Consider the following 27756-nt stretch of genomic DNA (forward strand, 5'->3'; position numbering starts at 1 on the left):
GTCCTAGATGACACTTGTGGTCCCTGCCAACTCTACAATTCTATGATTCTATTACTGCGGGGCTGTTCTGGGTGCTCTGTTTTGTTCATAGGTTTAAATAGATATTGTTATCATTTTAATGTGTTGGAAACCACTTTCCTACAAGTGAAAAGCAGCCTATACATATTTATATTAAATAAAGAGGAGGGTCCTTACTCTTTTGGCAGGCTTGTGTGGAAGCAGCAGGTCCTTTAGGCCCCATGAGCTTCTTGGACTGAGCCCCCACGAAGTGATTTACTCCTACCCAGAGCTTTTGTGGGGAGAACATTCCTTGAATTCTACACCCAAAACAGCTAAAAACTAGTTTCTTATTTTTAAACTGGCTTTCTTAAGAGTTCTGTGTGTGGCTGGTGGCTCTTAACCTTATGTAAGGTGGGTGCAGAGGGTCAGGTGTTCAGCCATGGATTTCAGCTTCTTTGCCAGGATTTTTCCACTTTGAAGGGCTTGGGATGAACAGCAGGGGCTGGCAGCCTTTGTTCTTGTTCTTAAGCCGCTGACCTTGACTGCTGATCTTTTCAATGCCAAAGAAAAGCCGACATTAGTTCCAGGTAGTGGGACTGTGATCTGGTTCTTTTCAAAGGGGCTGCTGGCTCCAGTGATGGGCAGCCCCTTCCTGCCCGCCCCTTCAAACAATGTGTGGGTCTGGTGTCTGAGCAAAGGACCACATTCTGCTGGGTGGCTTCTTCTGCTCTGCCTGCAATGCCTTTCACGGGTAAAGGCCGAGCCATTGCTCTGGGCCCAGCGCTGCAGCCATCCTGCCCTTCTAGGTTTCTCTTCCCCTCCCCCACCCTTTTCATCCCTAATTTGAATTAATCACCAGAGTCCAGCCAGGGCTTCTGGGTTTTGTGAAAATGGCATAGACACATGCTCAGCAATTCACCACTCCAGTCCTAAGTGGGGCATTTTTACGAGATGGATCGATTTTTAAAATGACAGCATCTGTTTGCTTGTACACATTTATTTATAATTCTTCCCCTGGCGATTATAGCGGGAGCTGGGTGAGTAATAACCAGCTGTGTGAATTAGCAAGGAGAGGAAGCTGTTATTTGATCTGTGAAGGAAGGCGGAAGCCGAGGCCAGAGGTAATAAAAATGCAACAGATGCCCCATCGATGCAGTCCCAGGAAGGGACTTGTAAATTACCAGGAATGTTGACTAGCAAAACCAATCAGCAGCGATGGGGCTACACAGAATTTCTATGAGCCCTCTCCCATCCCACCAACATTTCACAGGCAAAAACAGGGTCACTTCTGTGTTCGGCTTGCAATACTCCTATCCCTTGCACCCCAGATTGCTAGCCCCGCACCAGTCCCATCCTTCTGTTTTGCTGAAGCCTCTTCTCTGCCTTCTGTATGCTGTGCTCATCCACTCTTCAGATGCCTGCCTTCATGTTCCACCAATATAGAAGCCAGCAGGTTACTTCTTTTTGCTAAAGATATCTTGGACAGCTAGAGCTGTCCTCAACTAGGTTATTGACAGTTCAAAATACACCTCAGTGGCTGCAGTGCGTTAGGAGCAGGGAGAGCCAAAGCAGGCATAGAGTTGGGAGAGCACCCCAAGAAAGAGATGGTGGTTGACCTTCTGCTGGGAAAGTCCACTCCCTGACCAGGCAATGGGTTCCCTTATCAGGCTGCTCTTTCCATCAATAAATTTATTCTACTGGTCAATCAAATTCTACCTGACCCTCTTCATTTCCTTCCCCAGAATTCTGTTCTTAAAATGAAGCACCCAGAACTGGACCCAGTTCAGAATCAAGTGCAACTCTGGCTTCTTGCAACTTTGAAACTATTTAGTGTAGCCTCTAATCTCATTAGCCTTTGTTGAACTATCAACTGCAGGCTTGTTTTCAGCTTGTGATCATCTATGATTCCAAGATCCTTTCCATATGAACTGCTGTCAAGCCAGGGATCTTCCATGCTCTACCTTTGCATCTGACACCCCACCCCCGCCCTACAGAACTTTGTCTCTGCTGAATTTCATTTTGTTAGTTTTCGCCCAGTTTTTCAATCTGTCAAGGTCATTTTGACTTTTAATCTTGACTTTTGAGCTGTTAGCCATTCCTCCCAGTTTTGTATCACTCACAGCTCTGACAAGGATTCCCTCCAGCCCTTCATCTAAATCATGTTGAAACTCCTGACCATGTCCTAATTTGGTACCCCATAGGAAACCCCCCTCCACTTTGAAGAGGAGCCATGGATGGTCACTTTTTTAATTACATTCTCCAACCAGCTGTGAATCCGCTTGAGGAATCCAACCTGAATTTAACCAGTTTGACAATCAAAGCATCAAGGGGGGAACGTGGTAACTACAGTATGCTCTGCCTCCACCATCAGAGGCCACAATGCTTCTGAATATGAGTTGCTTGAGACCACAGAAGAAGAGAGAGTGCTCTTGTGCTTGGGTCCTACTTGTGGGTTTCCTATTGGGGCTTCTGGTTAGCCACTGGATGCTCAGGACCCCCTTTGGCCTGACCCAGCAGGGCTCTTAGGTTCTTGCCAAATGTCAACCTGCATTAGGGACATGTATGTGTGATTGGAAGGGACGCGGGTGGCGCTGTGGAACCACAGAGCCTAGAACTTGCCGATCAGAAGGTCGGCGGTTCGAATCCCTGCGATGGGGTAAGCTTCCGTTGCTCGGTCCCTGCTCCTGCCAACTTAGCAGTTTGAAAGCACATCAAAGTGCAAGTAGATAAATAGGTACTGCTCCGGCGGGAAGGTAAACGGTGTTTCTGTGCGCTGCTCTGGTTCACCAGAAGCGGCTTAGTCATGCTGGCCACATGACCCAAAAGCTGTACGCCGGCTCCCTCGGCCAATAAAGCGAGATGAGCGCTGCAACCCCAGAGTCGGTCACGACTGGACCAAATGGTCAGGGGGCCCTTTACCTTTACTATGTGTGATTGGTGGTCTCTCTCTCTCTCTCTCTCTCTCTCTCTCTCTCTCTCTCTTTCTCTCTCTCTCCCTCCCTCTCCACTGGTGCAGAAGGCTGGTGGTCATGTGACAACAAGCTTCTCCCCATCTCTGGCCTTTTCCCTACTGGAAGAGGAGCTTAGAGATTTTGCTGTGCGCTCTGGAAGCTGCACATGCCTTTGGTTGCTGCTCTCTCAAGTTTCCCTGGAGAGGCCCTGAAAGATATTGATTACTAATATGTGCAAAATTAATAGTTGCGCTGGAATGATCTTCCACTGATAAGCAGATTGCTCCTGCTAGGGAAGATGCAGCCGTGCATTGGAGCCGCCATGGTTCTTGCCACTGAGCATCATTCTGGAGCGAGCTGAGCGAGGAGTCTGCAATGACCGAGATGTCTTTATCAACCTGTTCCCTGCATTGTGTTTTTATCACGCCATCTGCTCTGTGGAGAGTGGCAGCTGCTGGGGTCGTACAAATAGCTCTGTTGTGTACTTGCGTGTAGAACAACATATTGTCATAATTTCTCCGATATTACTGGATGGAATAACTTTAACCGAGATAAGGTGACATTATTCCTGGCACTTTGCAATGTGTGGGTTGGAGACAGGGTGTTCTTGCAGTGGGGAGGGAAGATCAATGCCTCTCACAGCCAGTTTTCCCCTACCCTATTGCTTCCTGAAAGCCCAAGAAACAGGATGCCGTATTTCCTCTCTGGCTTTAATGTGGAAGCTACAGAACCACAATAATTGCAGACTTCGGGGCTATTTAGAGCATGGCTGGCTGGCTTCACAATGCATAAAGCTTCTGACATGCAGGCTATGCACACACCATCCATTTTAAGCACAAGGCTCCCCCCCCCCATTATCTAGTTTTCCTTCTGCAGAGCTAGAATTCCCAATACCCATAACAAACTACAGTTCCCAGGATTCTTTGGAAAGCCATGTGCTTCAAAGGGATCATGGGTACATAGTCACAGAACGACCACCTGCTCCTTTAGTCACATCTTAGGGCGTCTTCTTCGAGAAATCCTATTGGCTGCCTTCCCGAGCTTTTGATCCCTTGAGAAGCCTCTTCTTTAGACCACTTCCTTCTTTCCTTGGGGATCAGGCCAGTCTCCTCACTCTGGCCACAATGTTTTGCTCCCACCTAGTAGCTCATTTGGCTACTACAGGGTGGATAGGCCTTTTCATTATGCCCAGAGAGTAAATAGCCACTTTGTGGCAGGAGCTGGGCTTGAACAGGGAAGAGCACCAGGAAAGGGTTAATCCCCTGCCCCTGTGGGGTTGTGGTCTGGATCCAGATTGCTCCAGTGCAGCTGCATTTTCTCCTTGCAAAGAGTGCAAGCAGTGGCTTAGCATGGTGGTAGTGAGGGGGGCGATTGCCCCGGGTGCAAAATTCTGAAGGAGTGCAACCAAGCACCCCCACAACAGGCTCCCCCATCAGGCTGAGACACAGCAACATTGGTGGGGGGTTATGGCTGGCAAGCAATGGTGGGACATGGAAGGGAGAGGGCAGTCCCAACATGGGTGCCTGCCAGCATGCCCCTCACCCTCATGCCTCGCTACCACCACCTGGTGAAGCCTCTGCAATTCAATCACTCCTTGCAGGGTGCCCTCCACACACCTGCTCCTCCTCCTCTGGGCAAGAGGTGCGTCTTGGCTCATGTTGGAAGCACTATGGCTGCTTTCCACATTCACCCTCCGCATGGGCTCTAGCGCATGACTCTACCCTGGCTGCCCAGTCCCCCAGGAGGCTACCACACTTGCGATGTCCTGGGTGCCTGCAACCCACGCCATGCCACTGAGTGTGGGATAACCAATCTAGCTTGGTGCTCACTGTTCACATGTGTAGACCAAGCCCACCCCCTTCCCCAGTGAAAAGTGCAGAGTTAGCATTCCCAACACCCATAACAAACTACAGTTCCCAGGATTCTTTGGAAAGCCATGTGCTTCAAAGGGATCATGGGTACATCGTCACAGAAGGATCACCTGCTCCTTTAGTCACATCTTAGAGTGTCTTCTTCGAGAAAGCCTACTGGCTGCCTTCCCAAGCTTTTGATCCCTTTTGATCCCTTGAGAAACCTCTTCTTTAGACCACTTCCTTCTTTCCTTGGGGATCAGGCCAGTCTCCTTCCTCTGGGGAAGAGGGTGGGGAAGCCCACCCTCTTCCCCAGTGAAAAGTGATTTATAGCAGGGGAAGGTTTTGCACTGCTGGTCTTCAGATCTGTTCCTCTGAGCAGCTGGGAGAGGAAAATAGGGAAGCGATGCAGTGGGTGCTGCGCTGTGCAGTGCTTTCTAGGCAGTGCAGCTTTCCAGGTTTTGTTTTCATGAACAAACAGCCTTTGCCTTCGTAGAGGGAAGACCCTGGCTTGTGCCCAGCAGCCCTCTCAGTGCCTGGCATTGTCCATAACAAAACAGAACAGCTGCACTTGGAGCATTTACAAATAACTGGGATAATTTTTTTCTATAAAAGAAGTTCAGCGTTTTCTCATTCAATTCTGTTCCCCCACCCTTTTTTTGCAACACACAAAGGTTAGTATCTGAACCATCCCATAAGTTGTATGTGTGGACCTGAAGGCGAGCAGAAATTATACAGTACAATTATAGAACAAACTCATACAAAAGGGGGAATAATGGGAAATAATTGCATTTGTTTAAAAAGTGGGGTGGGGAGAGCAAAAAAGGTGGGTTTCATTAACATATAGCCAGGAAGCTCATTCTTTTGATTTGCACCTGGGAGAGGATTGTGGAGGACAGCGGGAAGTCAAAGGGTGGAATTGGGGGAGTTGAGGAAGAAATGCTTCCAGCCTGCGGGCAGCCCCACAGGCAGAGTTCAGCAGCTTTGCACACCATCCCTCCCCCAAGAAAAAGTCGTTCAGCAGACAAGAGTGTTCCTTGTAAGCCAACAGGTGCTCTCTAAGCTGTAAGGAATACAATGGCTTCCTTGGAGACAAGTGACCTTTATTTAACAGCTTAAGAGTTCTTCTCCCACTACCCACTGGAGTGGGACTTAGCAACACCACAGAACAATTTGTTGCAGGAAGTGAGGCATTAATTGCAACACACAAACACACCAACCCTGCAGGGAGCTTATGATAAAGCCGAGTGCAATTATCCAAGCTGGAGTTCAGGCTTTTAGCTAATAGCTCTAAAGTGCTCTGGCTTTTTAATATTGCTATATAAATACTCTCCCATTCTCGAAATCTTAACTTCCCAAAGCATATATTTATCTCCGTGTGTGTGTTTCAGGGGTCTGTGACACAGCTGGTGATTTAGCGTGGTGACGTGGCTCAACTTTTCACAACCATCAATCACTTTCCCCCCCAGAGATGCAGCAGATTGACATCATTTGTGGACAGACATCCGGAACATTTTTCAGATATTGGGGACTGGGATGTTGCACATCCCCCCAAATGTTTTGTTTAAAGTTGTGTTAATGGTGGAAGAGCTTCTCCCTTGGAAGCAGAAGCCACAGGTTCAATCCCCAACAGCATCTCAAGGGTGAGACTTCTCCCTTAAATCCTGGAGAGGCGCTGCCAGTCAGTGCAGACAATATTGAGCAAGATAGACCAACAAATGTTCTGACTCAGAATAAGACAGCTTCCTAATGTTTCTATTTGAGCACGGTACAACAGAGAGTGATAGATCGCTCTCTCTACCTTTCTAAAACAAATGATCTGTCCTCATTTTTTTTAATCTCAAAAAGCCAATTTCAAAATACCAGAATAGCTTTGAATAATCATGCAGTTCCATTTTTAAGAAAAGGGGGGCTTTTTGGCCATCAGATATATGTGTGCATGCAAAAACACTATAAATTATGCTTCTGTGTTAGTGACAAAATGCTGCACAGGTCTATTGGAGATTTGGACATAGGTTGCTTAGAAGTGATATTCGTTATAAATTTAACCACCAAGGGTGCTGAGCCAGATTGTTTCAAGTTCCCAAAGGGCAAGAGCTGGTTCCATCTCCTTCCCAAGCTCACAGGTTGATCTACTCTGCATTTGCTGTGCTCCTCACTTTTTCTGCAGCTCATAGCAAGTTGGGGAAGGAGGGACGGTTATGGAAGCAACACCTCAGAGGTGACCACCCTGGTAGACTGCCCTCTTTACCTGCCACTCAAGAGCAGCCCAGGCAGTGGGATTCTTTCCCCAGAGCTGCTTTCTGGCCTGTATTTTAGCACATTTATATCCTGCCTTTCCTTCAAGGAGCTCAAAGCATCTCCACCCCTGCTCCATTTTATCATCACAACAACAAGGTGAGATAGGCTAGGTTGAGAGATAGCCGTGATTTGCCCAAGGTTACCCAGGATGCTTTGTGGGTGAATGGCCCATTGGTCTGCTTCTCCTCCCATCTTCTCACATGACCCTGCTCCTTCCCAGCTTTCCTGACCAAGCACCTCTTCCTCCCCACTGCTGCCTGCTGGCGTGGGGCTGAGGTCCCCAGTGGGGATTGCAGAGCAGAGAAATGTATGCAAAGCTTCCAGATTCTTGGTTCCTCCCCTGCCCCTCTTGGGTGAAGCTCTTCTTCCTTCCTGCCTCCTGAGGTGCCCCCAGAGTCTCTCTTTGCTTTCCATTTTCTGAGTGTCACCTCTGTGTGAATGAAACCCACACTTGTTACTGTGTGTGTGTTGACTTTGGCATTTTTTTTGCTGTATTTTAAAAATGTTGCCAGCATCTGCATGTACTGCAAAAATTAAATTAGGCTTGGATTTTATTATCCCTTTTATTTAATTTATCTTAACTGTTGCTTTCAAGCTGTGAACCAGCTGTTGACTGTGAAAAAAGGAGCATTTTAAAGCTTCCTGTAATGGATGCAAGTAATCACTCTGGCAATTATAGTCACTGTTATGCTCCTGCTCTGTGAGCTGTCATGAGCTGGCCAGAGTCTGACCGAGTGGCTGAGATACCTCGGAGGAAGGCGAGGGGACCCCGGATCCAAAGAATAGTTGCTAGGGATCCACTCTGGGGAGGGGGAAGAAGGAGAAGGAGAAGAAGAAACCACTGGACTGGGCACAGCACTGAGCCCAGGTGCTATGAGAAGGCATTGCATTTGGTCCTCCTCGCAAAGATGGTTTTGTTTGACCTCTCAAGCACAACTGCTGGTCATGACCAAGAGAGTCTGCTTATGCCTTTATGACAAACCCTACCGGGGAGCAAAAAGCTCTTGATGCAGAGGTCCTTGCACAGACAGAGATCTCCCTCAAAGCTACACCTTGAACTGTCCTCAAGTGAGCACTGTGACAGATGAACAGCTGGCCTTGCTTGCTGGGATGTTGTCCTGGGCTGTGAGAGCAGGCCCAGAGTTCAGGGATGGAAGGAGGACCATGGACAGCTCAGCATGACACTGGGAGAAAATCAGGCTCTAAAGAGAGGCTGCATCAGCACCATAACAATTCAAAGTGTTGGTGCTGACCTTTAAAGCCCTATCATCCAGCCTGGACACTGAGGCCCAGCACCGAGGGCCTTCTGGCGGTTCCCTCGCTGTGAGAAGTGAGGTTACAGGGAACCAGGCAGGGGGCCTTCTCGGTGGTGGCGCCTGCCCTGTGGAATGCCCTCCCAGCAGGTGTCAAGGCAATAAACGACTATTTTACTTTTTAAAGGCAACTGAAGGCGGCCCTGTTTAGGGAAGTTTTTAATGTCTGATGCTGTATTGTCTTTAATATTCGTTTGGAAGCCGCCCAGCGTGGCTGGGGAAACCCAGCCAGATGGGCAGGGTATAGATAATAAATAATAATAATGATTACTATATAACATTGAAAGCAAACTGTAGGTGATCAAAGGTGCTGGGGCTGATCTACTATAGATGATTAAGGGTGAGACGTGAAGTACAGTTCTTAGGATTATTGGGGGGAAGCTATGTGTGGTGTGTGGTGTGTGGATGTGACCAGACACTGGTTTGTTCCAGGCAGAGTCCTCTGACCTGAGAAGTAGAGTCAGGCCAGGTTAGGAGGCCAAGCTAGTGGGTAGCGCTAATTGGGAGACAAACTAAGCTGCCTCCAGTCTCTTCTCCTGACAGATCCATAGAAGGCCTGAGGCACAGCCCACAACCACACAGGGCCTTTATCTGTGCAGATGACCTGCATCTTCCTTTCTTGCTAAGTCATCTGCTAGCACGGATAGGCATGTAAATGTGGCAGAGGCTTGTGCTGGTTACTCACATCTTCAGAGTCGTGGTGCTGAAGAAACAGAGAAGACAGCTCAGCCACTGTCTGAATCACCCCTGTGAAGACACCACATATTGCTCAGATATACCAGACCAGAAGACTATGAAAGCAGCTCTCACACAGAAATTCTCAGTTATAAAATTAAATTGTTGCCGATTTGCACCAAGGGGACATTTGCTGCCAAGGGCTTTGCTGCTGTTTTGGGGAAAGTGCCACCCCCGTTCTCTCTCACACAAACATACACACAGGTATCTTGGCCTGTATTATTATTATTGTTGTTGTTAATTGCTATTAATATGCCACAGGGTGGTTTACAGTATAAAAAACACATGAATGTAGAGGACATTCTGCCACCATAGGCCTGGATACCTCAGGTAGCCCAACACAGCCAGGCCCAGATCTGTCAGGTGGATAGATGTGAGCTGTGGGGTTGACAATTTTTCTTCTCCATTTCTTTTCCCTCAAATGGAGTCTCACCATGACATGCCTCTGGAATTGGGGCTAGTCACATAAAACATTCATTTAGGAGGTTAAATACAGGTCAGATTGTACATGTACTTTGGACCTCCCCCTCTCTCTGATTCAGTTGCAGGAATCCAAGTTTGGGTCTTCTTGATTGCATTTGGGACCTCACCATGCTTAGGAGGGACTTAAGGGTGTTGATTTTCACTGCAAAACTCCCAGCTGGTGGTGCCTGATTTTATTTATTATTCACAAAAATATTTATATATTGCTTTATTAAAAAAAACCCGGAGCGGGTCTAATTATTGTACATAAAACCATATAATAAAAGCCATAAAAGGTTAAAATAAAGCATCAATTCACCATTGTGGAAGGATATATTCTTAACTGCCTGCACAGACCTGGCAGAATAGAAAAGTTGACACGGAAGGTGCCTGATGAATTTCAACTGGCACAGTATTCCACAGGACTGGTCATATGAGCTTAGACATTTTGGGTCTCTCCAAATGATTTGTTTAATAATTACACAGCTATAGCCCAGATTCCTTTGCACAGTTTCTTACCCAAGGCTGTGCATCTGTTGCCTGGACATTTCATTTTCCTGTCCACAAGTCTCAGTATTTGATTGAGGCACAGAAGCCAGACTTTTCCACCCAGGTGTTTCTGTTGCTCTTGCAAGTGCTGAGAGACAGACGAATGAACCACCTTCCTTGACATCCAAAGCACTGAGTGAGCTTTGAACAAGTGCTATTTATTACTGACACCAGAGAGGCCGATTAGTGCACAGAGATGACACTCCCCCAGCATGAGGGGTCACCCAGATCTTTCCTAGCATGGCAGTGGTTTTCAACCAGTGTGCCGTGGCACCCTGGGGTGCCTTGAATGATGGTCATGGGTGCCATGGGCAATGCTGGCCTCTGTCCCTCTTTCCTCCCTTCCCTGATGCCCTCTTGCGTCTCTGCCTCCCAAAGGGTTGCACAGCTATTTGTTGCAGCAGATTCCCTGGTTACAAGCTCCCCAAGAGAATGGTGCCTCTGGGGCTGGCCAGGGGTTGTTCCTCTCTTTGGGGCAGTGAGGACAGCTCAGAGACCAGGGGCAGCAGTAGTGGCTGTCCAGAGGAGAGGGGAGAGGAAAGGAGGCTGAGGGAACCCTCCACAAGGGGGGATGTTTGAAAAGCTCTGCAGGCAAGGGGTGACATAAATGGGCTCCTGAGCCCCACAGGGGTGCCAGAGAAAGAATGCAGTTGGTCAAGGGAGCTGTGGACCCCAAAAGGTTGAAACCCTCTGTTTTAAGTGCCAGTGCGGTGTAGTGGTTAAGAGTGGTAGCCTCGTAATCTGGGGAACCGGGTTCGCGTCTCCGCTCCTCCACATGCAGCTGCTGGGTGACCTTGGGCTAGTCACACTTCTTTGAAGTCTCTCAGCCTTACTCACCTCACAGAGTGTTTGTTGTGGGGGAGGAAGGGAAAGGAGAATGTTAGCTGCTTTGAGACTCCTGAAGGGGAGTGAAAGGCGGGATATCAAATCCAAACTCTTCTTCTTCTTCTTCTTCTTAAGGAGTTGACCAGCAGGAGTGTGTCTGAATGCTACCACTAACCTCTGAGCTGTTCTGCTCGCTGGGGGAAGGACACATCACCCCTCATTTTATCTGTCTATCTATCTATCATCTATCTATCTATCATCTATCTATCTATCTATCTATCTATCTATCTATCTATCTATCTATCATCTATCTATCTATCTATCATCTATCTATCATCACCACTCATCTTATTTACTGCAAAGTTTACCTGCCCAGAGTATTTGCAAATGGCACAGAGAAATGAGCACACCTGAGAGTTTGCATTGCATCGCATGGCCAGGGATGGAGCTGTCTGACAGTGTCTTGAGTGTGAGAGTTGGCTCCCATCCCTTCTGGATTGTGGGAGAATCCTTCCTCTCACCCCCATCCAATGTAAAGCAGGCAGCGCTCAGGAGTGGGAGGCAGAATGTTCTGCAAAGCTAAAAGCTTCCCTGGCATCCCTGGATACCTTTTAATGCAGGCAGCTGCGATTCCTCTGGGGATAGCAAATGAGACACATAAAGTGTAATGCCCTATGAAATCACAAAGAGACATTCTCAACAGATGAAAAAAACAACAACTTTAATATAAAAATAAAAATTGATAGACTCTGCCTTTGGTAATCCAAAAAGCAGGTATTACTTTAACAATATCCATTACTATCTGTAAAGTATATTTCAGCCCTTAAGTGTACCTGTCATTTTCCAGTTTAAAATGAGGAGGTGCATATTTCTTTGCATCCTTCAGGGAAACAAGATGGCTGCCAAGTGGGTCCCTTGGGAATGGTGGCAACTGAACTTGGCACATCATCTTCTCCTTTGGGAAGGACAGAGGTGTGGTCCTCATCCTTCCACTGCCTTTGAAGCATCTTCCCACTCCCCTGAGCTCCTAGGAGTGTCTTGTTTCACTTGCACCTTTGGGTGATGGTGGGTGGACCCCTTGTGCCCAAGGAATCTCACTTCCTTGTGGGGGCAGAGATGCCCAAGAAACAGACTGTGTCACCATAGGCTGAAACACTCCCCATTTGGGAGGGTCCTTGCTCAGCTTACTAATTAATGTAACAACCAACGTAAAATGAAAATGGGGGAAATGAGGTAAAGCAGAACGAAAAGTTTTCTGGCATCTTAAGAAACTAAAAAAAAAAAAGGCTTGTGGCATAAGCTGGATTGGGTCCTGTGAGAGGGAAGCATTGTTCTTTCAGAGTGGGAGGCTTTGGCAAAGGTCCTTTGGTTACTGGGAGGGAAACTGAAAGGTCTCCTTCTCAAAACCTGCCCTTAAGAGGGCATTGGGTTAAGTTACCAGATTTTTTTCAATGAATCTGGGGACACTTTTCAACTTCAATGGATTTTGTATGGGGACTGATTTGTAAATCTGGGGACTGTCCCTGGGAAACGGGGACGTCTGGGAACCTTACATTGGGTGGTTGGTGGATCATGGAAGATGCCTTCAACTACTCAGGGCAGGGCAGCTACAGAGAATAACTTCTACAGTGGCCTGGCAAACTAATGTCCAAGGCTGGCTCTTTGTTCCTAACTGAACTGCAGGAGAATGAGATGCCTGTAGCAGCTGCTGCTGTGTTGGCATCTCCCAATCCAATAGAAGGAAGTTGTGTTTGAGTGCTGCTGCCTCCCTCCCCCCATGTTGGCTTGGTGAGTCTCTTTCTTCCTTGTGCCATTCCGGAGTGAGCCCCTGATTCAAAGAGGCCACTGAGTATTTTCTTCAAGGAGGAGCCTCACTTCCCTCTATCTTATTTCTCCCAGAAGTCCAACAGGTGGAGTTGGGCTGCATCTCATTTGCTCTTCTATCCAGATCTGCAATTGTGAGCAGTGGTGGAGGCTGCTGGAGGTAGTCTGGGACCCCCTGCCTGTCTTCCCTGGGCCAGGGGTCAGGGCTGCCCATCTTTTCAGCTTGGTGGTCTGGATCTGGGTAAGGGGAGAAGGTGACAATGACAGTGAAGGGCTTTGATATGATGAGGGGTGGCCTTTTTTACCACCCCCCAGTACTCTCCTGCTTGCCCACCTGTAGGGCTGCTTTCTGCATCATGCCTAAGGCACAAGTGATCTCTGAGAAAGGGACACCCCCAGTTTGGGCTCCTTGCTCTGCTTTTCCAGCTTCCTAGTCGGGTTGCGGGGGCACCCCAGCTCCTAAATTTCCCTGTGCAGCGAGCTATCAATTTACATGCAACAGAAACAATTCCTGAGAACTTAATTAATCATAGTTTACATACTAACAATGCTTGAAATAATTTGTATGGGCAAATAATGGGTATTCCCTACTGTGGAGGGATTTGTTGGTACCAATGTGCAATTATTTAAAAAGGCTTTTCCTCCATCAAACGATCAAATCTTCAGAAGAAAATTTGGAGGGGAGCAGTTGAAAATGGTGACTTGCTCTGAGAGCCCCTGGCCTAGGAGGGACATCTGGAGGAGAAAGGCACCCAAAGGACCTCTGCTTGTCAGCCACTGCAGGCAGCCTGGCTTTGGGCCCTCCAGGGGAGACCCACCTGGGGGCTTGCCCTTCCCCCCACCACTGTGGAGAGGAAGGAGCTACTTCCACCCTTTCCCCAGATTCCTTTCCCGACATCCTTGCAGCCAGCTGGGTTTTGGACACAGCAATGTCCATGGTCAGGGGTGGGTTGACTTAAGTCTCTACACTGCTCTCCACCTCCACTACCTCCAGGTGAGGATGAGCCCATGGGGGTGGGAAGCCCACTCAGGTCTCGGGTAGGGCACTGAGAAACCGGGAACATGCACTCAATGAAAAGTCAAGGAGCAGAAAGCAAGAGCTGCCAGGCTCCCCTAAGGGGAATGACAACTCACTTCAAAGTGTAAGAAATAATGATGCAGCCAGCATCCCATCCTCTTTCTGCTAACTCTCAGCAGGCACACCACTGTTGGCATGAGATCCATCAATAACCCTTGCCAAGGGCTCTGAGTGCCTGTGCTTGGCGCTGGAGATTGAAAAGGCCTCATGAAAGGCTCAGTATGCCTGTGCTGGCTGCTGGAAGTTTCTATGAAGAGCCACTGGGAAATGCCATTAAGGCTGGTTGAGCAGCATCTTTGTCAGGCTCCCTTGCTGTGACTCAGACTCTATTCCCAGCACCCACCTGGGGTGTCCTCCAGTGCAGCAGCGCCTGTGCGCCAGGGAGCCAATGCCACTCAGAGCTCAGCCTTTAGAAGCACGACTCGATAATTGCACTGCTCCTAATTTACCCTTCCTTGTGCACTTCCCTATGGTTCCCTTTTATTTAAGGCTCTGCTTCAGTGCCGTAATTACTCCTTTAATCTGCAACGTCTCTGTCTGGAGCTCCCGGCCACCTGCAGGACCTGAGCCATAAACAAGCCATGGCATCTTCACAGCGAGGTTCCTGCAAGAGCGGCTCCCTAATCAAATAAAAGGCAAATTAGATATTAGGAAATGGCTTTAAATCACATCTGGATTCCTGGAGAAATTCATCTTGCGTTAGGGGCTGAGTGAGTTTGAGATGTTTAATACTGCTGAGAAATGGAAGAGGCTGCAAGGAAGGGGGTGGGGAGCCTCTGTGTGATAAAGGCAGATGAAATGCAGACGTGTCCCTGGCAGGCAGACGGGACCAGGGACAATCAAATAAAAGCAAGGAAGAACATCTGCCGCTGCATAAATCCTCCTTGTCCCTGGAGCGGAGGGGGGAAATTCACAAAATGAAGGAAGTAGAGACTGCTTTGGGTGCTTGGCCCTGCCTTTGACTCTTCTGACAAATGCAACCTCCTCCTGCTCTGCAACAGGCAGCCAGAGGAGGCCCACAGAAGGGGGCCTTGCAGCTTCCCACTGCAACACCCCAAATGCCATTCTAGACTGATGAGGTTAGCAGAGCCAGAGCAGTAGAATGGAAAGTGGGTTGGTTGCTGAATGGCAAGGAGGGGAACACTTCCCCACCTGGGCCCATGTTCCCTTCTGGGAAACCTCCTGCCAGTGGTGGGCGTGGCCAGGGACAAAGGTGGGTGGAGCAAGGGATATGTGGCTGGAGAGGAGGCTTGTCCGGGGGAGAATCCTGAGGGCCAGGAAGAGAGACCAGGAGGGCCGCATTGTGTCCACAGGCTTGATGTTCCCCGCTCCTGTTGAATGGAGAGTTAAATGATAACTAATCAGAGGCAGCTACAGGAGAGCCATGAGATTCAGGTCAGGGTCAGATGCCTTGTCAATCCCAGCAGGTATATAAGAGGACGACCCGGCCCAGGCCACAAGCAGAGAAGCCTAGTGTATAGTATGCAGATCTGAAAGGGCCAAAAAGGGTAAACTACCCAAAAGGTATGCTGAAGAGTTTGCTAAAACAGCCATAGCAGATACAGCTGTTGTTAGTAACTCAGAGAAGGTTTGGGAACCTTCAAGCTTTCAAGAGGTCCAAAGTTTAACCTCAGAGGATGCTGAGCCATGGTTAAATGCCATGAAGGCTGAACTTGATTCCTTAGAGAGGAACAAGACATATGAACTAGTTCAGGACTGCCCAGGCCATGAAAGGCTGACAAAGTTCAGTTATATCTTATGTCCTTTAGAGGAGAAATTGTGAATTGTGGAATTTTAAATACCTGTCATCCTTGGCTTCACTCAGTTTTGTTTATAACACCCTTCCATTTTATTCTAGTTTGAGGGTGGGGGATGGAGAGGGGCCTAGGGCCTCTCTTCATCTAAATCCGGCCCTGCTTGGCAGGGTGGCAAAGGTGATGGCAGCCCCAGCAGCAGCTCTGTCCTCAGGGCCTGCGGCTGAGGCTCCTTCTGGGCTGGAGACCTCTGTCTTTCCTGCCCTTGACCTGGCCAGTGGCGTCCAGAGCAGCAGCAGCCCTTGCCCCTCTTTGGTATGCTGCCCCTGGGGATGCTAGCAGTCCTCCTCCTGCAGCCCTGAGCAAGGCCTGGGAACTCCTGCAGGGGGCAGCATGCCCCAATGGATGCCTCTGCTGAGGGGAGCTGCACTTGGTATTCCAGCCATGTCAAAGGCAGAGCTACTGAAATGTAAAAAAAAAGCGGAGAAGGAATCGGTAGTAAAACTCTTGGCTCGGCGATAAGGGGCCTGGCTTGGGCGAACAGAATGATCCGCCATTCCTTCTCGTGCTGCAGCAACGGAGATTTTATCCCTCCCGTGTCCTGGCTCCTTTCCCCCCTTGCGACTGCCCGACGTGGGTGCGGAGGCTGCTCCCACAGAGCAGGGGGCTCTCTCGCGCCTTGCTTTGCTAGGCTTTGCTTTTCTCTCGCGCGCTGTCTGCTTCTTCCAGCTCCTTCGCCTGCGTGACTCAGGCAGGTGCCTCACCCAAGAACTCACAACAGCGCCAGAATGCTCCTCCAGGCTGCTCGCTCCGTGTCAGATTTCCCCAGGGCTCCAGGCTGCTAGTGGAGCAGAAAATCACCTGTCCCAGGCAGGTGTGCCTGCGTGCCTCACTCCGGAGAGTCGACGCAGCTTCTGTCTATCCCTGATGGGGTACAACCCATCAGGTCGTGCAGCCTCCTGGGGGTACACAAGCCAGACCCTCCCTGGGGCCGGAGGAGGAGGAGCCATGCCTTGTACAACTGTATGGCAAGGAGGCCACTTGTGGTATACTGCTACCTGGGAACTGCTTGCACTCCATCCTTCTCAATGCTTTCAACCCCAGGATAGGAGGAAATTTTGCGGCTCTCAGGGAAATGCTAACACCGGGGAGACCAAGATAGCGTCTGGTTTCCTTGATGCCCCCTCCTTGGGGTGCAAGAAACCTGCTTTCCTCTGCCAAGCTCCTTCAGAGTTTCTATAGGACAGAAGGGCTAGCAGCAAGCTGCCTTCCTCACCCTGTAGTTTAGTGCAGCCTGCTCCCCCCATGAAATCCCCCCTTCCATCCCAGTGATTAAGCAGGTGGAAGAAAACCAGAATCCTAGAATTGGCATAAACACCCTCCAGCCAAACTGCATGAAATTTTATTATGAATCAAAAAGGAAGAGGTCCTTTCCAACTCTACAATTCTTTGATTCTATGAAATGGCCAAAGCAGACTGGAGAATGAAAGGAGGAGCTCTTTGGTTTAGCTCTGCCTCTGCTGGCATAGTTCCTTCCAATCCAGCTTCTGCTCTCCTCAGGAGCCACAGGGCACAGGGAGACAGGGGTCACGTGCAGGGTTTTCTGATGGTTGCTGATGGGCAATGGACCCTGAGGTCTGGAAGGCTAAAGGTACCATTTTACCAGCCCCCTCTTACCTTTGAAGGGCTTCCTCCCCATGTTGGGTTGAGTTACAGATGGCACTCTTTCAGTCAATCAGATCACAGGTCACATTTGCAAGATAACCAGTGTGACCCCCTTTCTGGGAGTTGGGGAGGTTACAGACACCCCTTGTGGACAGGGGGAGATGGCTAGCTGGCACTGGTGGAAATTGCCCTCAGGATTTTGCAGTCTTCCTGCTGGAGAAAACATATCCTGTGCTTGTGGATTTGGCTCCATGGTTGGAGTCTGTGCCTGCTTCACTCAGGCTGAATGGAGGGCAAGGGAGGAGAGCTCTTCCCCATCCTGCCTGCCACCAGCACCACTAGCTCACCTGGCAGGCAGGTAGGCAAACCTGAAGACACCCAGTGTGGCAAAGGAAATGGATCAGAGAAGCTGCTTCCCAAGTTAGAATCATAGAAAGGTGTGGTCATTTTCTCTTCCTATGTTTATGTTCCAACAACACAGTTTATTGGCACTAGGAAATAGACAAGAGGGCTTTTAGTAGCTTGGTCACAATCTCCAAAGCAAATTGCAGAAGTACTTATAAAACCAGTTTATTGAGGGGGGAAAAAATAAACAAGCACAAACCAAATGCAAGAAATGAGAAAAGAACCACCCTACGATGAGAGCTAATCTGTACATTTTGTTCCTCTGCAGGCTGTTGTTACCAAGCCTACACGTTTTCCTGATCACACATTACATGTTTATACATATGTGACATTAACATGTGTCCTGCACTCTCCTTCAGTTATCAGGGGCAATGAAGAAACCCCACTGAGCCCCAATTTGGCTTCAAAATAATTCTGTAGCTTTAATTGCCAAAATGCGCTTTTTTTACAGATAGTAAAATGGTTGGTCTGGGTGCAAATTGTGCCTGTTCCACAAACCAATGTTGTCTGGACCAGCAGATGACACTTAACGTGTTGCTGCGATAGAGACAGAGACAAAGGGAGAGCAGATATTGGTGGCGCCATAGGAGGAGCAAAATAAGGGTGCAGCAGGTGGGCACAGAGGCCTGTACCAGGGCTAGCCAATGTGGTCCAGCCCATCAGTTGTTGTTGGACTCCATCTGTCACCATCCCTGGCCATTAGCCACAGTGGCTGCTGGGAGTTAGAGTCCAAGCATCAATCTGCATTGTACCATGTTGGCTACTAGATGAACCAGGTGAAGGTGAGCTGCAGACGGCAGGGCACAGGTTGTCCAGGATTGGGTTGCCAAATTTAAAAAGTAAAATTCCTGACACCCACAAAATTGTTATGCTTTATTTTAGGAAACCACCAAAATTGTTGAGCTTTTCTTTTAGAAACCCACTTGTTTTTAGGAATAAACCATAATTGTTGGACTTCTGGGGGGCAACCTCCCACAAAAATAGCTATTGGAGCAAAATCCCCCCCGATGCCATTTTTACACTGGAAAGCCAGGACATGTCAGGAATTTTCCGGACGTATGGCAAGCCTAGTCCAGGATCTTGGCTCTGAAATTTAGATGGCTGAAAAGAAGCCCGCCAGTGTGGAAGGCTCACTGTGGGAGCTCCAGATTTCTCTCCAGTCTGCAACAGTCACATTTCATTCCCTCCTTCCCTCCCTCCCGCTTCTCCCTACCCAGGATGTTCTATGCCACGTGGCCCCAGAAGGAAGAAACTTCTTCCTCATTTAGGTAATCAATATAATCAATATTAAGAAAGAGGAGCCAAGTGGCTGGCGATGAAAAATGAGTTTCAGTTGGGCATTTTAAAAAACCAATAATAATGAAACAATTTCCAAGTGGTTTAAAACATTGAATTTTCATTATATACATGTTGGTTGCCTCTTTCTTAGCTGGGATTGCTGGCCCCTTCAGTGGTGCCACACACTTTGGGTTCTGTGGCTTGGGTGGGGTTGAGGGGAGGATTTGCAATCTGTAGCTGAAGGAGAATTAGGGACCCGCCTCCAGGAAATGAACAAACCTTTTGGTTCTGACAAGGAAAGAGATCCAAGAACTAAAAGCTACTTTCTCCCTCTCCCTCTTCCCCCCTCCCAATGACTCACTTCCAGGCCCTTCTTGGTTTCACAACCTGGTAGAGGTGCAATGAAGCAAGAGATCCCACCAAACTCTTCATTCTTCTAGTTCCTTTGCAACTTGATAGGAAGGATGGACTAGATAATTTAACTGTTATGAAATGCCCCTCTTTTTTTGGAGGAGCGGGTACAGATAGTAGGGGTGTCAGAGAATTCTGATGAAAGCAGGAGTGAGAATTGCCAGCATCCACTGATTTGTCCCCTGTCCAGATCAGTAATCAATCCAGAGAAGATGATTGGTATTCACTTTTATTGGTGCTTTCAGTAAGCAAACTGAATTCGTTTGTTTCCCCCACTTCTCCAATTTGCATTGCATTTTCTTTGCGTTGAAATGAAAGGGGCAGAATAACATATGACAACATAATTTACAGAATCAATTACATGAGTCACGTAATTTCACTATGGCAGACAGCAAAACAAATAACTTCCTTTTTGGGTGGAGGATGAACTGCAGCATAACAGAAATAGTGCTGCATGGGATGAATCCATGGTGCAATGGAAAAGGATGCCTCCTTACATTCCTAGCAGGGAGTGAAGGGCCTTTGTATTTCTGCTTTCTTCTGCTTTCATGCTGCAGTTATTAAAGTAAAAAACCAGAGCAGGTGTTTTTCTCCTGAGCCTTTGGAGAAGCAGCAGCGTTGGCGAGAGACACATTCCCCCTTCTGGCCATCTTCCCTCTCCTGAGTCGATCTGTGACTTTTAAACATTTGTGCTACAAGTCTGGTGAGGAGCAGATCTGGACTTGGCTGCTTTCAAGAGCAGGGCAGTTTGTTCCAGCTGCAATCCTGCTGTCAGCAGAAGCCAGGAGGATGAGAAGAGCTGCAGCGTGGCTAGTACAGTATTGCCCATCTGGGGCCAGAGAAGAAGCAGTTATTCAGAGAGGCTGGGGAAATTCCTGCTGCTCTGGTGAGGTGACGTAGGCACCAGCCCTTGCCTCATTTCCTTCTGCAGGTGGCGACAAGAGAGGAAGAGTGGAAGGTGTCCTGGATGGTCCAGAGGGATGTACATGCATCCCCAGGCAGGTCCAAGCCTCCCCCTTAAGCATCTCCATGCGTGAGAAGAACCAAGGGAGGATGCTACAGCAGTTTCCTGATGGTGCAGGAAAGAGCCTGCCCTCCACTCCAGCTCCTTTCTCACCTGAGGCAGTTTGGGCCATGCAAAGATTGCTCCTAGTGGCTTGACTAAGAGCAGCCTTCAAACTCTATGCTTTGAATCATGGGACCAGAGCTGCCAGAGCTTATGGTGGTTGTTGTTGGACACATTGTGGCATTGCCAGCCTCACACTGGTTCCAGCAAGCCAGCAAAAGCTGGGAAGGGATTGGAGGCTACCAGATGCCTTGCTCTCCTTCCTGGGGTTGGATGCCAACATGGCATCAAGCCTCCCAGTTCAAGCAGCAGAAGGAAGCCTGGTGCAAGAAATCTGCTTCCTCCTCTCATTAGTGCTGGACTCACAAAGAGTGCTCACGTCTTAGGCATGGTGCAGTGACATCAGTAATAATGCTAATAATTCTTGCATGCATCAAAGCATTGGAGATTAGCTACAGACTATGAATCTCAATGCCAGGCAGTTATTATGGCGGCCCCCTGTGTATGCGAAGCATCAAAGGCGGAGGAAACCCACCAGCTCTTTTATAAAAAATAGATCAGAATGATCATCTCTCTCTGAGCACAGCATAGGAGAGGCGGCAAGACAGAGACCCTGAGCAAATACGCCATGCATCAGGTCGGGGTTGGCTGGTATGTGTGTGAGTAAGAGTGCTCTGCAGCTCCGATTACCAATGTGCATCCAGTAAGAGCCATTGAGATGATGAGTTTACACAATATTAGATGTGAATAGGTTTCTCCATGTGGAAATGGCTTTGCATGCAGCTGGGTCCTAAAATGTAGGAAAAGCAAGTTCAGGGCTTTCATTTTATTATTATTATTATACATATATTCTATTTGGCAGAAGGAAGGAAAGGGGGCTTGGATTTGCAGAAGACTGGATTGGGAGGTGAATGAACAGGCTGCCTTGCTGTGTGGGCAGAGGAAGGGAGTGCAGCCTCCAGCCCTTTCTACTTGCAGGAGTATTGGGTCCCCCTATGCTTGGGAGGGCAGAGCCAGCACATTCCTCCCCACTTCAGGCTGCAGTGAGGAGAAGGGTAGCACAGGAGGAAGCCCAGGGCAGCCAGACCTTCTCCTAGCCTAGATAGCTCAGTTGGTTAAAGCGTGGTGCTGATAATGCCCTGTATGGGACAGCTGCATATTCCTGCATTGCAGGGGGTTTGACTAGATGGTCCTCTACAGCTCTGTGATCTATGATCTTTTTGGATTTCATTCTGTGGAAGACATTCTGACTCTCCAGGGAATAGGGAGAGTTTTGTATGTGTGTGTGTGTGAGTGTGTGTGTGTGTGGGGGTGTTTCACCAAACTTTTTGGGCTTGTGGGCACTTTTGGAATTTCCCCTCTTGGGAAAGAGGCACAGTTTGAGGTTTGTGCCATTGGTGACTTCAGGGTGGACAGGGTGGGCTGCTCTGGCTGCTTCAGGAAGAGTGAGCCCAATGTGTAGGAACGGCTCTTGTTTCAGGATGCCTGGTTGCCCATGGGTCCACTGAAGTCCTCCTCCTTCATAGGAAGAGCTTCCCTGCTCCTTCAAGGCCCATTTTCCCCCTCAGCCACGCCATCAGTTTTATAACTGTTGGCAAGCATTTTAATTATAATTGTTGGCAAGCGTTTTAATTTGAGACGCTCCGGAAGAAGCAATCCAGCGAACCCGCAATTTTATTTTAAATAGCTGAAAAGTATGACTTGCCTCCACATTGAGATTGATGGAAACTCATAAATAGCCCATATTTACCAAAGTGAAGTTAACAATTAAGTAATTCTCGAAGCTGATAAGGAAAACCCTGAAGTCCCAAACAGGAAGTTGTTACATAAGTGATCAGCTGTGTCAGGGTGAAGGGCGGCAGCAGGTGGGTTGGTGGGCGATGGCCCCCTCTGGCCCTCCAGAGATCCTGTGAGAGGCTGGAACTCCTTTCTGTAATGGAGGCACTTGGACCTCAACCTACCCCAGACCGCCAGAGATCCATGCAGCTGACAGTCCCAGGATGCAGATATGGCTGACGGAATATGGGGCCAAGCTATGTTGGAGGCACGACTCCTCTGAACAGCCCTTGCTGGGAATCACAAGTGGGGAGGGTAGGGCTGTTGCATTCAGGTCCTGCTTATGGACTTTCCTTTGGGGGCATCCAGTTGGCCACTGTGAAAACAGGATGTTGGGCTAGATGGGGGTTGCCCTTTGGCTTGATCCAGCACTAGAGGGCTTTTCTGATGTTCTGTCCTGGGGAAAATGTGCATCTTCCCTTAGGGCCCTTCCTTGTTGCTCTCCTGGTGGAGCTGGTTCTTTTCAGCACCCAGAAATGCTATTTGCCTGCCTTTCTGTTCTGGAGGAGGTGTCCTGAGACTCCCTGTACTCTCTCAGGGGCTGTTCTCTCACTTTCAGTGTTTGCTTTCCCCCACTTGCTCTCGAGAGTATTCCCTCCTCTTGCTAGCAGATGTACACCCTGCTGGGTGCTAACGCTGCCCCCTCGCTGGGATTGCGGGCCTTCCCTCCCTCCTCTCCACAGACTAGACAGAGCCTCACTGTTGTTTAAAGGCATTGATTATGTGAATTGAATTCTACACCCAAGCTGAGCTGAGGAGCTGTCGGAGTTGATTTAACCAAGCAGGGAGAGGAGCCAGTCGAGTTGTGATCAAGCTCAGAAGCTTCGCACGGAGGGGAGCGATTGCCCAACAGAACTTGGGCACTCATAATTTCCTACGCTGAGTGGCTTGCATACATCACTGCCTGCTTGAGGAACAGATGCAGATATGTCAGATTTTCTGAAGGAAAGAAGAGTCAAGCTCCGGTTCTGCTTCTCTGGCTAATAAGAGATGGCCATCCCATTGCTCAGAAGTGTCAGAGTGGCGTTTCATTGGCCAGGGGCAAGTGGATCCGTTTTCCTCCAGGCTGTCCAGTTTGTAGCAAGGACAGTTTCATCCATGCCAGACAAAGTGGCTTCTTGCCCTGGTGGCTCAGGGACAATCATGTGCCCCTTGGCCCTTGAGGTCATCATGGGAAGGGGCAAGTCATTCTAGTGTGATTTGGGATTCTACTCGTTTGTGGATGAAAAGATACTCAGCAAATGTGTTTTTGACCTGATGTGATGGCCTGGGAACCTGGTTCAGAGGCTGAACCGGAGGAATCCCGGCCTACACAGGAGTCCCCGCCTCCAGGGCCGGCTGAGCTGGGGCAGGGCCTTGAATCTGAAGCGCCTGCACCTGTGCCGGATCCTCAGGAGCAAACACCAGATGAATCCACTCTGGCTCCGGAGGTGATTGAGGACCCACTGCCTACAGGTGCGCCTCTCCCAGCCCTGTCAGGGTAAGGTGAGCCTTCCCCTGGGTCCAGTAACCCTCCAGCCTCTCCTGAGCTGCAGAGGCTCAGGGCAAAGAGGCAGAGGGAACTGATTTCTCTCAGGAGGAGTGCTCGCCTTAAGGCCAGGAGAGGCGGGTCACCTGTGGGCCGGGACCGCCCCTGGCCTCAGAGAAGATAAAGGCCAGTCAGCCCGGTCCCAGGTTGCGGGAGCAACGATGTTGGAAACCTGTTTCTGCCAGACCCAGACCTGTCTTTCCGGAGTTCCCGACCACGCCCAGCTTTTTGCTTTGAACCCAGCTTCCCTCTTGGTGGACAGTCTCCAGACCCTCGACCCCGGAACCGGACTTTGACCACACCTCACGGTAACCCCCCCCCCCCGGGACCAGCACACCTGAGCCAAATAGTGCCAAACCCAGAACGTCAGCCTTGCTAGGATGTTTCCTTTGGCACCTCAAAATGCAGGTGGCCCTGATGGGGGCAGCTCCAGGCTGATCAAGAACCCAGCTGGTGCTTCTACAGGTATCTGCCCCTTCCAGGCACCCACCAGCCCCTTCTGGATGGGGATTGGCAGCATTTGTCTGACTGAGCTTTTGTCTTGTGGAGTCTTGGAACCTGCTGACACCAGGGACTGGGCAGAGGAGGAATGGTGGAGACCTCCCCCCCAGGCTGACCCTTCCAGAGAAGAAGAAGAAGAAGACAGTTCAGAATTACAACAGGGGTTTGCGAGAGATCACAGCTCAGAGGCAGATGACGGGGAAAGCTGAGAAATAATGGGAGAGGAGGAAGAAGAAGAAGCACCAGGGGGAGCTGATAGACACAGTGTCTTTAGAAAGCATTCCAGACCTCTCCTCTCCCAGAACCTGCTGAACATTGAAAGTAGGAGAGCAGAGAGCTCAGAGGCAAAGGGCACTGCTCAGCACCAGTAGTGATGATGCATGAAGGGAGAGAGGGAGGGGGTGGAGACTCATTTGGAGCAACACCATTACTCCAAGAGGCTGCATTTCTAAGCCTCTCTCTGTGAATATTGAATAAAAAGCATTGGTAAGAACTTTCCTTCTTATCCGTTCCTGGCAGCCTACCATGGGGGTTGGATCCTCTGATGCTTGAAACCATGCTAGTCTCTCACTCTAGGTTTGCTTTGATGGATAGATGCCAAAGTTGGTGGATAGATGCCATGCGGATTGCCGCTGTGTCCAACTCTGCACTCAGCTCAGTTGCATTGCACACACCCAGTTCCAGGTGACAGAAGGTTTTTGCTTGGTGAGTGCCCAGGAGGTACAAAGGGTGATGCTAAGAACTGTGAGTGGAGGGGTGTCCTTTCTCTGGCCTCTGCATCCCTCTCCACCTCCAGCCACTTGATATCTTCATCAAGGCATCCTTGGTTTAGCTGCTGCTCAGCCACAAAGCACAGTGGAGTGACCTTAGGCCAATCTAAAAAAAAAAAAAAAAAAAAAGGATTTCCCCACACACAGCACCCCTAGTTCCTCAGAATGACATTGCTCCCTTTCACCCCACCCCTACCCCTCATTCTGGCCCGAGTTGTACTTCATTTCAGTTTTATTTGTAGGTCAGCATGTATCTGTGTGAAACAATGCTCTAGTATATGTCCGTCTGCAGTTATCTCCTTTGTTGAGTGACTATGTGGCACAGAATCACACACACAACAAAGCTTGTGTTAGTGTACTCTTTATTATACAGTGGTACCTCGGGTTACAAACACCTCAGGTTACAAACACTTCGGGTTACAGACTCCGCTAACCCGGAAGTAGTACCTCGGGTTAAGAACTTTATCTCAGGATGAGAACAGAAATCACTCAGTGGCGCAGTGGGAGGCCCCATTAGCTAAAGTGGTACCTCAGGTTAAGAATGGTTTTGGGTTAAGAACGGATCTCTGGAACGAATTAAGATCGTAACCAGAGGTACCACTGTAGTTCAATCAAATGGCCTTTCCAAGTATGATGCAAGAGCCCAGAAAAGCTTGTGCTGCCCCCCCAAGACAGTTCCTGGAAGGGGTAGAGACAGAGGGGACCAGATGAGCTCTCTTTTCCAAATCAGCTTTAAGGGTGCCTAGCACAACTCCCTTGGACCTCTTTGTAAGAAATATGGCAGGCTTCGTCCCCTGAGAAGGGGTTGCTAAGCTTGCAAATTCCATCCACTTCTGCTAACAAAGGGAAAACTTTAATAATGACCATTTGTTGATTTTCCCGTTGTAGTCAATGCGGATGTCCTCTGAAGCTTTGGAATGGGAACAGGAGTGAACCCCTGCTTTGGATGTGAACTGAAACCCGAAGCCAAGGCTCCAAATTGAGGCAATACGCCTTGGCCTCTTCATCACATTATTCCTTTTCCATATTTGATGAGAGAGAATTATTCAAGCTGACAAGAAGAAATCTCCCCGCGGAATCCAGACCCTTGCAAGCAGGCGGTTGGAGAGAGCCCAGCATATTGGCTCATTTTAAATAATATAGGCCTTGAGTTCATCGGTTTAATTCAAACCTGGACATCCTATCTTTCATTTGGGCTGATTACCAGCGGAGCCAGTGTCAGCTGGAGGCATTTTTAGGGCAGGCCATGCTGTTATTATTCCAAATTTACTCTCCCTGTGACAAAGCAGAGGGGCTTCAAGAGGCTGGTGCTGTTGTGCAAGTTGGCTAATATATTAAAAAAATGAAAACGAGTCCTTTCCTCGCTGGTAGAAAAAGCAGCTGAGCAGGGGCCCCTTTGATCCGTGAAATAAACTCTGATCCTGGAGGAGGAGGGCAGGCATCCACACTGCCATGGCAGCAACCACAGCTGGGTGCCCCTCTTAGAGTTCTCTCTCTCTCTTTCTCTCTCTCCCGTCACCTTCCATATTTATTATTAATCTCATCAGTGTTTTACAATGACAAGCCTCATTTAGCAGTGTCGGCAGGTCAGAGGCAGTTCAGTGGCAGAACTTGGTTTCCTTTTAAATACAACAGGGGAGGGCTTCTTGGGTGGCAGGGCACAGCGGTGGCTCTAATGATGGCCACCCGGCTTTTCCTCGGGAGAAACCTTCTCCAGGCAATTTAGTAATTCCATCAGTCATCTGTCCCCAAAGGGGCAGCTGTGACTTGGAGCCATTCAGCAGACCATGGCTGGCCAAAGAGGGACAGGGCCCACACCTCCAGCCCCTGCACCCCATCTCACTGCAGTGTGGCAGGCTGGCACCATGCAGACTGAGGGTCTGCAGAATCTGCCCTATGGCACCCCCTTCCCCTCCCTCCCAGGAGGAGTGGCAGTGAAGCCCTGGAGAGGTATGTGCTCAGCCCCATCTGCACTGGCTGCCACAGCTGCCTCCCTGCAAGCTGGCTCAGAGTTGATGATGGCAACTCCTGGCTCCAAGTCCCTTTAAGTAAAATATCAAGGGTGGGGGCTTTGCTTCATTTGGCTCCGAATTGGGATTTATAAAGATGGATTCTGATAATTAAGGCAAGAGGAGAAATATCCCAATATATATAATTGAAAATATTGGAATAATGGGCACCCTCAGACTCTGGCTTTTGAACTGCAGGAGCAAAACACTCCCCGTTAGTATCCTAATTAAACCCATTTTTCAGCAAGTCACTAGCAAATTGCATCTACAAAGCTCTTTTTGCTCCTTGCATGTGGGTAATTCTTGATTGGAGGTAAACGATGAGGTGCAAGATGGTCTGTGATGACAGTGGAGGAGAAAGAGGTACAGAGGAAGGTAAGAAGTAGCTGTCCTCTTATCTGGGGCAGCTAGCAAAGACCCTGAGTGAGGAGGCAGGAAGGGGAGGTCGGTCGGACGGGTGTGACTGGATGGTCTGCATGCCAATGAAGGAGGCCAAGGCTGGCTTGCCCAAGAAATGGCAGAGTGGCTGTCTCTTCCCCACTGCTCCTGGTGGGCAAATGAAGAGGAAAGGGGTGCTGCCTGCCATCTCTGGGTCAGGATCTGGGCCAGACGAACAGTCTGTATGTCCCTCTTAGCAACTTAGCA

This window comes from Podarcis tiliguerta (assembly GCF_965153285.1).
Source record: "Podarcis tiliguerta genome assembly, chromosome: 14".
NCBI classification, from domain to species: domain Eukaryota; kingdom Metazoa; phylum Chordata; class Lepidosauria; order Squamata; family Lacertidae; genus Podarcis; species Podarcis tiliguerta.